Raw genomic sequence first — 12399 nt, 5'->3', positions numbered from 1 at the left:
TCACAATCAGACAAAACCAGACATTATGCCTCTGCAGTGAACTATTTCCTGGGAAAGGGACTGTGAATCCCGGGGAAGAGCCCAGCACAAACTTCTGGAGCTTGGTCTGTGGCTCTAGGCAGTGCTGCAGTTAGAGCTCATCCTGTAGCCATCTTACAGCACACTCAATAAGCCCTTTTTAAATGAACCAATAGGATACGGTTGTTTGACCTGCTTATTTTAGGATGAAGAACAGAAGATGGTATCTAATTATCGGGAGATACTGTCTCTGATCCTAGCCGCTTTGAAGTTAGGTTTGCTGGCACTTTCCCTTTCGGTTTCTGTTCTTACTTCAAATTTTTTGAAGCTCTGGTTCCTTTGTTAGCATGTGAATGCAATGTGAGTGTGTGAGTGTGTGTGTGTGTGTGTGTGTGTGTGTGTGTGTGTGTGTGCGTGCGTGCGTGAGTGCGTGCACGGGCACAAAGAAGTCAGTGGTTGATATCTGTCTTCCTAGATTATTCCCCATAATTTTTCTTGAACAGGGTCTCCTTTCTCGCTGAGCCTAGAGCTCACTGATTCGGCTAGGCTGCTTAGCCAGTAAACTCCTCCTGTCTCTGTTCCTATAGCTATGTTGGGATTGCAAATGCACAAAAGCATGGCCATCTTTTATCTTGAGAACTAGAAATCCAAACCCATGTCTCCATGCTTGCACACCAGACCGGTTACTAACTGAGGTGTCTTGCAAGCCCTAATTATCTTACCATCTCCTCCCTTTGGTTTAAGGTGAACCAATGAATCACCCTTGTCTACATATTAAAGTCCCAAATTTAGTTCAATGTTGAGTTACCTCCTCTGTCTACGTTCTGTTCATATGAGGTTTGATGAAAAGTCCAGCCCTTAACAATCCCCAACTTCTTCCTAAGTCCTCTTTCTAAGTGTGCAATGTTAAAACATCAACAAATACATTTGTGTCTTTCCACAATGTCAGAATTTATTGAGTAACAATAAATTCACAAGACACAGCATTTCATTAGCAGCAATTTGCCAGAGAATCGCCTTTTACTTGATATTTATGGAAGAGGCAAGCACAAGTCTTTCTTGTTGTTTATTTCCAATCTGGATTAGTAATGTTAATTATCAAATTATATTTTATATGTCATCCAGTCTATCCATCTCTAAATGAATATATGTAAATTATAGCACGGTTGTAAAGGCTTAGGCAAAGAGTTTCAGAGATCTAAGAGGCCAAAGCAGAACCTGGTAGTAAATTTCTACAGAAGATCTCCAAGGGCAAAGCAGTCTGAAAACAAATAATAAAAATACCCTGTTTTGCAAAATATAGTAATTTAGGGCAGAACCCAGGTTGACCTCAACATTCAACTGGTGAATGCACTCATTGTCTGTGATCACAGGTAAATGTCAAATTTCTCTCAAAATTTCCAGGAGTGCCATAGGAAGGGAAGACCTTTGGAGATGGAAACATTACACGTTTTAATATTGATCGGTGATATGCTTACATCGCTATGAGGCGAAGCATTCCTAACAACTGAATTTCTGGCTTTGCTTAGAATGTGCTTCCTGGTATAGATCAGGCACCTGGAAACGAGTTCAATACCTTCATGCACAAAGAATACTACCATTGACCATCGGACCTTTTTGTCAAGAACTTAGAATGGCTCTTTTCTCCATCTGCGGGGTTTGTAATAAGGCTAATGAAATTGGCAGTGAAGATTAGCAGAATGAGGCACTTCCAAGTCTTTGGCACGTTTTCATTTTTTCACTCCCTTCTCAGCAAGCCTTAGCTCATACTATTTCCTAGAAAATGAGTGTCGTGCCGCCTCTATCCGGCATTAAACTCTGGCTCCATTTTATACTGTCAGATAAAGGTGACTATTACGGCCAGAAGTACCCATTTATGTATTTTCCTATGCCTCGTCTCATTTTAGAAACAAGCGAAAGCAATAGGTGATTAGACATATAACTCATAAATACGATACACTAAACAGTCCCTATCGGGAAGGATAAGCCACTGGCAGATATAGTACTACTTTCACCTTCTGAACGAGCAGGATGGAAGCATATTACCGATGAACTCCACAAAGCACATTTAAGGGACCTTCAAGTAGAAAGTAATTCTGCAAACACAAATGTAGCTAGATGTTTCCATGTTGCCTGCGTTTGTGAAGTAGTTCCATGAGCTATTAAAATCAAACCAGCTCTCATTCTAAGGAACTCTCCTTGGCATAATCCCTTATTCTTTCTACATCCTCTGGAAAACTAAGTCATCTAAAAAGAAAATAAATTATAGAAACACCTGTGTGTAAGAATAAGGTCAAACAATGATATGGGACATTCTATATTTTAAGGTATATGTAGACAAAATATGATTAGAAAGGGGAAGTTATAAAATAAACGTTCTAAGCACCCCTAACACCACAGAACCCACTTATCAGTAACAGCCGTTTTGCACAGCAAAAGCATCAGCACATCATTTTGGCCATTGCTGACCATAAAGTCGAATGACCTTTGTAATTCTTGCTCTGTTCACCTGAGCTCATATGCTCAATAAATTCTTGCTGAAATTAAAATCCCAATGATTTTGTGTGTTACCCAATAAGTGAGAGATGATTCATGACAAAATGATGATGCCTACAACATTAAAAATGTAAATGAATAATCAATTGAACTGTTAAATCGGAACCTAGAGAGTAAGTGGATCAACTGAGATCAATAAAAGCAGACATTCGGTGACTCTGAGTGGGTTTAATAGTGCTTAACTCAGGGTTCTCTGGTATAGTAATTACCAAGCCATAAACAGGAGGAAACAGCAAAGCTGAAGGAAAAGGAAGGACTTAGGTGTGCTCAGCACCCACCTCTACAACAGAATTAAGTACCCATTAAAGAGCACTTTATTGGGATTTGTTTAGTAGGAGTTTGTTAAATAGCCTGAAGCCAGCACAGATGTCGTGGGACAAAATGCCCCATTACTCCCATCCAAGTCAACAGGAGCAGCGTGAAAGTCTCTAAGGACAGCAGGCAGTTCACTCAAAACTTGCCAGCAGGATTCCGTCCTCTACAAGTTAAATTGCAGAATGACTCTAGAGCATTCTTCAGAAGAGTGATGTTTTGACATGCCTCACCTCTTCCCTCCTTCCTTCCCGGGTGCACACATCAGTCACCTGTCCCAAGTCTCCCATTCTGTGGCAATTGAGACATCCTGAGAACTTGCTGCACATAGGACCACTCTCTGCTTCATTAGACTCCCGTGGAAGCCTGTCTTCTTTCCTTTAACACACAGCAGAAAGCTGAGAAGCTGAGCACCAAATGCAGCATAAAGTCTAGTCAGCACTTCCTGCGGTCTCGGGGCCTAGGTCACTGAAATGCAGCCTCTGACAGTTATGTAGAACACAGAGTCAGCAACCTTTTTACAGAAAGAGCAAATAGTGTGGTACAGTATTGTGGCCATATGGCCTGGACACAACTACTTTGCTGGAGTTCATATACACTATGTAGATGAGTGGACATAGTATGTAACAGTAAAACTATATTTATAAAGGTATATATGCTTGGCTAGACTTGGCCCTGGGCCTCTGGTTTTCTTGACATAAAATATAAAGAAGAAGGAGAGAAGTAGAGGAAGGGGGGAAGGAGGAGAGACAGACAGACAGACAGAACAAAATGCAAACATTTGTAAAGCTGAGATTTATCCACATCAGTGAAGCTCTACAGTTGGTCTTTCACTCTTTTTTTAATAGACCATTGTTAACCTTTGCCTCATTCTCTGTTAATTTTTTCCAGGAGGCATCTTAGTTCACTTGACAAATTTTCTTCAGTGTAGAACAAAACTGGGCAATATCTTTTCTTACCTATCAGAGGTCAAGATTAACAATCTAATAAGAAGAAGAAATTAGGAACTTAAAGGAATAATGGATTTATTTAACCAGATTTTTACATGATACAAGATCCTTCAGAATAAACATGAAAAAAAAAAAACCTCAGGGAAACCTGGGCTTCAGTGAGTGTGTGTGTGTGTGTGTGTGTGTGTGTATGCATGTATGTACATATGAATGTGTGTGCAGTACAGGGGTACTGTACATAGCAGGCAAGTACTCTACCACTAAGCTATTATTCCAGCCCCTAAAGCTTTGTCTCCTCCTATATTGAGTCTGAATGGAAAATGGACATGGACACCAGTGCAGAAATGTGAATGGCCAAAAATAATGTAATGGTGATAGAAAGCGAAAAGGTCTACTGCAGAATGGTTCTCTGCAGTGAATAAGCTATATATTCTGTCACGCTTGCATTTTTACAATAAATTCAGAAGCTGCAACAATTATGCCATCTTTAATATGCTGAAGATCACTAATTTTACTTGGCAGTGGCCATTGGCAGTCACGGAATCTTTTGTTGCTAACCTTAACTCTTAGATCATACTTCACCATCACATAAATGTTACAAAATGGCACTGAAGGGCTTTAAAGGTTGCAAGGTTGGAAGAGGCCTCGCTGAAGGCACAGGCACAGAGCTGATAGGGACACCAAGAGGCCCATTGCTGGTGATTAGATGGTAGAGAACTAAGCCACAGAGCCTTAACCATGCACAGGGATGTCTTAAAAGCCAGGGCTGGGTCCAGTCAATTGGTGGCTCAAGGGGACTGTTTCAATCAAAGGCTTGTTGTAAACTAAACCCCTGGATGAGATTTGAGGGTTTATTACCTGTTAATATTGCCACACATGCATCATATGATCTGATGAGAGGTTGGTGGGTACCACTGCACTCACTGTAGGATTTTACCTCTTCTTTCACATGAGCTTGGTGAGGGACCCCCATGTCCCATTGACTGCTAGGGTTCCTAAGACCCCCAGCTCTGACCATTCTTAGAGGGTTTTAATACACCAATATCTCCATGTGTTCCTTGTTAAATTTGATAAGATCATAGTTGGTGATGTTTCATTTGTAGAAATAACTTAGCATTAGGCTGGATTATTGGTTGTTTATTCACACAAGCAACGTACGAGGCTTTCTCCCCCAATATTTGCACTCAAAAAGAAGAGAACTGCTATTTTATTTTATTTTTTTATATATCCTTTTTTTATTTTATTGAGAATAAGAAAAAAAAAGTATCCGCCTCCTCCCAGCCTCCCATTTCCCTCCCCCTCCCCCCACTCTTCTCCCCCTCCCCCCTCCCTTCTCCCCCTCCCCCTCTCTTCTCCCCCTCCCCCCACTCCTCTCCCCCTCCCTCTCCTATCCAAAGAGCAGTCATGGTTCCCTGCCCTGTGGAAAGTCCAAGGTCTTCCCCCCTCCGTCCATGTCTAGGAAGGTGAACATCCAAACTGGCTAGGCTCCCATCAAGCCAGAACATGAAGTAGGATCAAAACCCCTTGCCATTGACCTTGGCTTCTCATCAGTCCTCATTGTTCGCCATGATCAGAGAGTCCGGTTTTATCCCATGCTGTTTCAGTCACAGTCCAGCTGGCTTTGGTGAGCTCCCAATAGATCAGCCCCACTGTCTCAGTGGGTGGGTGCACCCCCCGTGGTCCTGACATCCTTGCTCGTGTTCTCCCTCCATCTGCTTCTCATTGGGACCTTGGGAGCTCAGTCCAGTGCTCCAGTGTGGGTCTCTGTCTCTATCTCCATCCATCACCAGATGAAGGTTCTATGGTGATATGAAAGATATTCGTCAGTATTGCTATAGGATAGGGTCAGGAGAACTGCTATTTTATAACAGAATCATTCGGGGCACAGCACAGCCTGAAAATGACTGTTTTATGCAACATGGAGAAACACAGGTTAGGACAGAGCCTGTTCTTCCACCCAGTTCTCCTTGGCTCCCTGTGTTGCAATTCATTGTTGTTTTGTTTTCTTATTTTGTTTTTGTTTTGTTTTATTTGTTTGTTTGTATTGGTGAAAAAACAGCTTTCTCAATTGGGACTCTTCAATAGACAACAGAAAGAGGTGGTTTGGAGAAGGGTTGCCAGGTGTACACTACACTGACTTTGGCAGGGGAGAACTGGAGGGCAGGATGGTTGTAAGAGTGTAGGAAGTCATTGCTCCTCAGACCTTCCACCTTTTTCTCTTCAAGGAACTAGAATATGCCATACTGTGTGCATGAGCCCCAACACTGTTAACAGACACTAATGATTAAAACAGTTGCTGATTCCTTTAAACATTCTAAGGATGATTTCTTTACAAGGCTATGAAAAACATGAACTTGGCAGGCTAGAGAGGGTTGATTTTCACAGTGTTTTATCACACTTCATTAGGCAAACACCTACACAACTGGCATAGATCAAGCAAGTAAATGCTAGATTACGTTTCATTGGGAAAACCACATTCATACCTAGTTTTTATTTTGTGACTAACTTAAGACAAACAATGAATTGTCCTTCCTCTCTATTTAAATTTCCTCTCAGTCAATGGGTTTAATATCCATATCCAAACAGAGCAGGTCAAGTTTCTGGGATACTGGGGAAATCAAGCAAGGCAACACAGCATGTGTGATCCTCTGGATGATTCCCATGGCTGCTTCCTGTGGCTAAGCTCTAAATGGCTCCTATTCTCAGTGTGTTTGCTACAAGCTGTTTCGTTGTCATAAGAAGGTGACTGCTTTCTTTAAGTAATGTTCAAGATAAAAACATGCTTCAAGATATAAAAATCCAGATGAACCATTGGAGATGAGTTTCTGATATTCTCTGATCTCTCTCTCTCTCTCTCTCTCTCTCTCTCTCTCTCTCTCTCTCTCTCTCTCTAACACAACAGTCAGAGGGACAGAATGATAGAAGAGATCCTTTATTATAAGCATTTACTATTAGCAAAAATGTTCCAACACAAGCAAAAATATCTCTGATCTTTTAACTCCCCCAACCTGTTTATCTAAACAAAATACAAAAGTAAATATTTAGTATATAAATAGCAGTCAATGTCATGAAGAGAGAGAAAGCAACTAATGATGTTTGAGAAACTGGGTAGAAAAGAAGTTTGTAATTTATGTAGGGATGTCTGGGAAGTACTTATAATAAAGGTAACCCCCCCCCAAAATATAAGGACCAAGCCATGTGGACACCTGGAGAGAGAATTCTAAATCTCAGTTAGAAGGAACAACCGGAGAGAAGGCCCTGGGATGAAATAACCCTCCAATGGCATCCCAGTGATGCACCCATTATTAAAAACCTTCCATACATAGGAGCTAGAGAGATGCGTGAATGGATAAAAAGCATTTGCTCTGCAAGCCTGAAGAACTCAGGCCCAAGCTCCTCATAAAAAGCCAAGTATGGCAACAGAGGTGCCTTAACCCCAGCACAGTATGGAAAGAGCAGAGACAGGAGGATGACGTGGTGTGCTGACCATCATCTTGTTCCAGCTTCAAGGAGAGTCCTGCCTCAAGAGCATAAGATAGAGGGTGATAAAGATGTCAGGACACCTGAAATGTTCCTCTAGTTATAACGTGTGTGCATGAGCTCATGTGCCTACACACAAGCACTCATTAAGCACATATAACACTCAACACATGCACGCAAACACACCCACACAATCTAGCTACAGGCCAATAAAATAAAAGTCTCCCATTTACTAAAGTAATAGAATATATGATTGAATTATCTTGGGCCATTATTTTAGACTTCTCTAAGCACACTCTCTAGGCCCTAATCCAAATACTTTCCAGCAACAGTAAAAGGGGCTTTAGCACAAGCTTTCCCTAGTCCCTGCTTTATCTTGTTCCTAGACCTTCCTCTCTAAATTCATGATTATCCTGGCCCTTGTTTGGTTGTACTTACATGGTTATGAAGAATGCTCAAGTGCAGGATATGTGAATGAGATTTTAATGTCTAAATGTTTCAGATGCAACAGAAAAGAGACGGGTCTTGAGAGAAAGTTGGCCACTTTCGCTATCTGCATACTGAAAGCAGGGCAATGCAATGAGGCTCTGACTAACTCTTAAGAGGGTCAAGGGGAGCAGCTTTGGCATAATTGAAAGCATGAGCTTCAAACTGACCAATAGGACTCTTGGGAGAGCACTCCTTGCTTTTCAAAGGGCTTCTTCCTTGGCCTCAGACAGCAGGATTGTGTCACAGAAGGGACCTACTGTGGATATCTGCAATACCCCGTGTAAGACATAATTTATATTCCATGCTGGATAGAGTGCTTCCTGTAGAACTCCAACTCATGTTACACCATACTGTCTTGATTCCACCCTCCTAGAGTATAATATATGTAATATATATCATATATGTGATACACTTACATGTGATAAACAATATGGGAGAAAGAAAAAATAGCATAGTAGGGGAAAATGTGGAAGCCAGAGTGCAGTTTTCAGTGTTTGGGATGATGTCACATTTCAAAAGTGAGGTTTGAGCCCAAATTGGAGCTGGTGAGGAGGTGAGCCATATGGTACAAGAAGGCTCCAGGCAAAGCTAGCTGCTGGTGCTGGTGAAACCGTGTCTGGTATATTATGTAGCTAGTGAGAAAAGCAGTGTGACTGAAGTTGACTTAAATGACATTAGTGGTGGAAGAGGTCAGGGGAGAGGGGTTGATGAATGCCATGGGGGCACTGGAGACCCATGGAAGAGTTTGTGCTCTGTGTGTATCGAACAGGATCAAATAAACAAGGTATTAATGGATTATTCTGGCTGTTGTATCTATAAGGCACTTCAGAGGGCTGACAGTAGTCATTGCAACCTGCCAATTACTCCTATAGAAACCAAGACAGGACGTGGAAGCATTGGAATAAGAGAGCATCAGCACTGGAAACATCTTAGAGGCTGAACGAGTTTACCAATCTAAGTGTCTGAATGTGCCCCCCATTTGCAAGATTTTCCTGTATGCCCCCTTTTCTTGCTACCATTTGCATTATAGTATGGGGTGTGTTTTAATGATGGATCAAACAGCAAAGAATCCTCCAGAAAGCTGTGGAAGCAGCATGGTGAATATTCCCAGCATGCACAAGTCATTGTCTCCTGCTTTGACAACATTGTAAAGCTGTCCTATGTACCCATCACTACCTTTGTTACTGAATGACACAGACTCTGATGCATTAAACTCAATTACCTGAGAAACTCCCGGCACTTCGGGTTGCAGACACTTCCCCCAATGGACTGATATAACAGGAAAGGAGTAGAGTCCCATAGCTCTCCTAAAGAAGCAGTTTTGCTGGCATTCCAGTTGAGTCATATGTCAAGGAAAACATATTGCTTTCCTTTGACATGAGACAAATGCCATATGGCAAGTTTATTTTTAAATAGTAGGTTAGAACAGGAAATCTATGTTCTGTCATAGGAACTATTAATGCTATGGTAAAGGCAAAGCAGGCTATGCTTTGTGGGCTAAAAGAAAACCATAATGATAATAATATCTTGAGACAGTAGAGGTCGGAAGACAGGGAGGTGAGTAAAAGATAATCTTTTCATCTTTAACACAAGCCAATGGATAGAGTTGCCATCCTCTGAGACGGTACAGGATTTGGGTGCCGTTAACCTGTAGGAAGCCAGATGGATATTGTCCTACATTCCTGTCTGTTGCTGTGGTTGAATTTTTTGACCAAAAGCAACTTAGGGAAGGCAAAGGTTAATTAGCTTACAGTTCCAGGTTACAGTTCATAACAGTTGGTCAAGGCAGGAACTCAAGCGGCTGGTCAGCACCATAGTCAAGAGCAGACACAAACTCATGCACCTTGCCTGCCTCCTTCACTCATACACAAGTCAGGACTCATCCCAAGCAAGCTGTGTGTGGCACAAATTCTAAATGATCTTAACAATAAAAACCTGGGGCCAGATATAGGGATTAATGCTGAAAGATCAGAGATGCAGAGCAGGCAGCCACTAGTTCTTACCTCCACTGAATCCTCAGACTGAATGGCGATCCTGACCCTAAGAGCTCTCAGACTGAATGCTCCGAGTTCCTGTCTCCTCTTGCCTCATATTTCTCTCTCTGCCCAGCCATATCACTCCTGTTTCTATGTCCGTAGTGCTGGGATCAAGGGTGTGAGCCATCACCACCTGGCTCTGTTCTCTTTAAGACTGATTCAATCTTGTGTAGCCAGGGTGGCCTTGAACTCACAGAATCCAGTCTGCCTCTGTCTCCTGAGTGCTGGGAATAAAGTTGCGTACCACCACTGCCTGGCCTCTGTAGCTAACTAGTGTTGCTAGCTCTGCTCTCTGATCTTCAGGCAAGCTTTATTTGTTACAGAACAAACAAAATATCCCACAGCTGGGTCTTCCCGCTTCAAGTAACAATTGAGACAATCCCCCAAAGACATGCCACAGCCCATCCTCTTCTAGATGCTTCCTCAATTGGGACTCTCTTGCCAAGTTATTTTAGGTTGTGGCATGTTGTCATTGAAAACTAACCCTCACAGATATCAAATGTTCGGCCATGAATGTGCCAAATTTGAATTTTAGGCACACATAAATATCAAAAGGAGCTGTGAACAGAGGGGTATGGATTTCAGGAGAATAGTCTGCACTTTGGATGCAAATGTGAATAGAAAACACAGAATGCACAAGGCAGTGAGTACCTGACAGAAAACTTAGTTCCAGATTCGTGGCACGTGGCTTCTAAGAGGTGTTGTGTAACTGCTTAGTCCTTGACTTGTTAGTTTATGATTTACGTAAGTCATTTCTGGAATCTGTCACAGCTGCACGAGATGCCTAACCAGTGGTCTGCAATAGTTACTAGTCCTTGCACCACATGTAGACAAAGTTGTAGAGAAAGGATGAGTTATGTGATTTTATTTTAAAATCAATATCTAATTAAATGTTTAGTCCTTGATGAACTGCTGAGACTGATAAGGAGGTGTGGCCTTATTGAAGGATATGTGTCATTGAAAGTAGACTTTGGAGTTTCAAAATCCCATGCCACACCCTTTTTCTCTCTCTCTCTCTCTCTCTCTCTCTCTCTCTCTCTCTCTCTCTCTCTCTGTGTGTGTGTGTGTGTGTGTGTGATTGCATGCATGCATGTGTGTGCACACATGTATAGGTCAGTGGTCTAGAGTCAGTCTTGCAAGGCAAGCACTGCTGCCCGCTGATGCATTTAATCTACCCTCACGGCCCGTGTACTCCATTACCATCTCCACTGTCCTCCAAACCCTCTCTTCCCTGCTCACAGCTTCTTTCTGGTTTACTGAACTCCCCCCCCACACACACTCACTCCTACACGAATACACCCACACAAAAGCTAGGACGTAGGTTCTGCAGATGAGACAGAATATACAGGATTTATCTCTCTGAGTCTGGGTCATTTCACTTACTATATTTCCCCATCCCTTTCTTCTTTCTGCGAATTTCGTAGTTTCATTATTATCTGTGCCTGAATCAAATTCGATTGTGAACATGTACATTCAGCAAGGACGAATTTGAAATGAGATTAACATACAAAGAAATGTCAGTGACTGAAAGAAATAAATCCTAAGATAATCTATAGAGAAACAAACCCAAAAATAACAACTGGGTTCTTGAATGCCAACATGTCACGCACCCTTGGATATCCTAGTAAAATGATTTAAGGTCCCAACCACCATGTAAATAAGTGAAATACCTGCTCCGAGGACTGTACTCAAATAATGATTAAAGTTTTGGTTTGGGATTTTTTCAATTAAATTTATTTATTTTGAATCACAACTGTAGTTTCCTGTCCTTCCTCTCCTCCCACCCCACCACCATCTACTCCTGTTCTGTTTCTGTTCAGAAAGGGGCAGGCTTCCCATGGGGAATCAACAAAACATGGCATTTAAAGTTATGATAGCACTAAGCACCTCCCCTTGCATAAAGGCCGAGCAATCCAGCATGAGGATTAGGTTCCCAAAAGCCAGCTAAAGACTTAGGAACAGCCCCTGCTCCCACTGTTAGGAGTCCCACAAGAAGACCAAGCTACATGACTGTCAGATATGTGCAAAGGTTCTAGATCAGTCCCATGCAGATCTGGCTGTCAGTTCAGACTCTGTGAGCTCCTAGGAGCACAGGTCAGTTGTGTCTGTGGGTTTTCTGTCCTTGACCCCTCTGGCTCCTGCAATCCTTCCTCCCTCTCTTCAGCAGAATTCCCCTAGCTGGGTCTAATGTTGGGCAGTGAGTTTCTAGATCTGTTTCCATCAGTGACCAGATGAAGGCTCTCTGATAACTATTGGGGTAGTCACCAGTCTACAAATATAGCAGAATATCATTAGGCATCACTACATTGATGTATTTTTTTCTCCAATGATATTTGGTTCTATCCGAGATCTCTGGGCCATCCAGCCTCTGGGTTCTGGCACTCCAGGCCATGTCAGAGGTGGGCTCACTCTCATGGCCTCAGTCTTGGGATGGACTTGTCATCAATGGTTGCCCACTTCCACAATCTCTGTACTGTAGTAGGAGCTTTGGGCTGTATTTTTGTTATCCATCTCCTGGCCACCGGCTAGCTTTACCCCAGAAATAACAACACACAAAC

The 12399-nt window shown here is 42.3% G+C and overlaps 1 protein-coding gene across 11 annotated transcripts in view; it reads left to right on the top strand.

Annotated features, from left to right (window-relative positions):
• Grik1 (glutamate ionotropic receptor kainate type subunit 1) overlaps positions 1-12399 on the top strand; it is a 299271-nt gene that overhangs the window by 153899 nt on the left and 132973 nt on the right. The window lies entirely within an intron of this gene.

This window comes from Alexandromys fortis, unplaced genomic scaffold (assembly GCF_014885135.2).
Source record: "Alexandromys fortis isolate MF-2015 unplaced genomic scaffold, M_Fortis_MF-2015_v1.1 scaffold_11, whole genome shotgun sequence".
NCBI classification, from domain to species: domain Eukaryota; kingdom Metazoa; phylum Chordata; class Mammalia; order Rodentia; family Cricetidae; genus Alexandromys; species Alexandromys fortis.
This window is presented reverse-complemented; position numbering and strand designations above follow the sequence as displayed.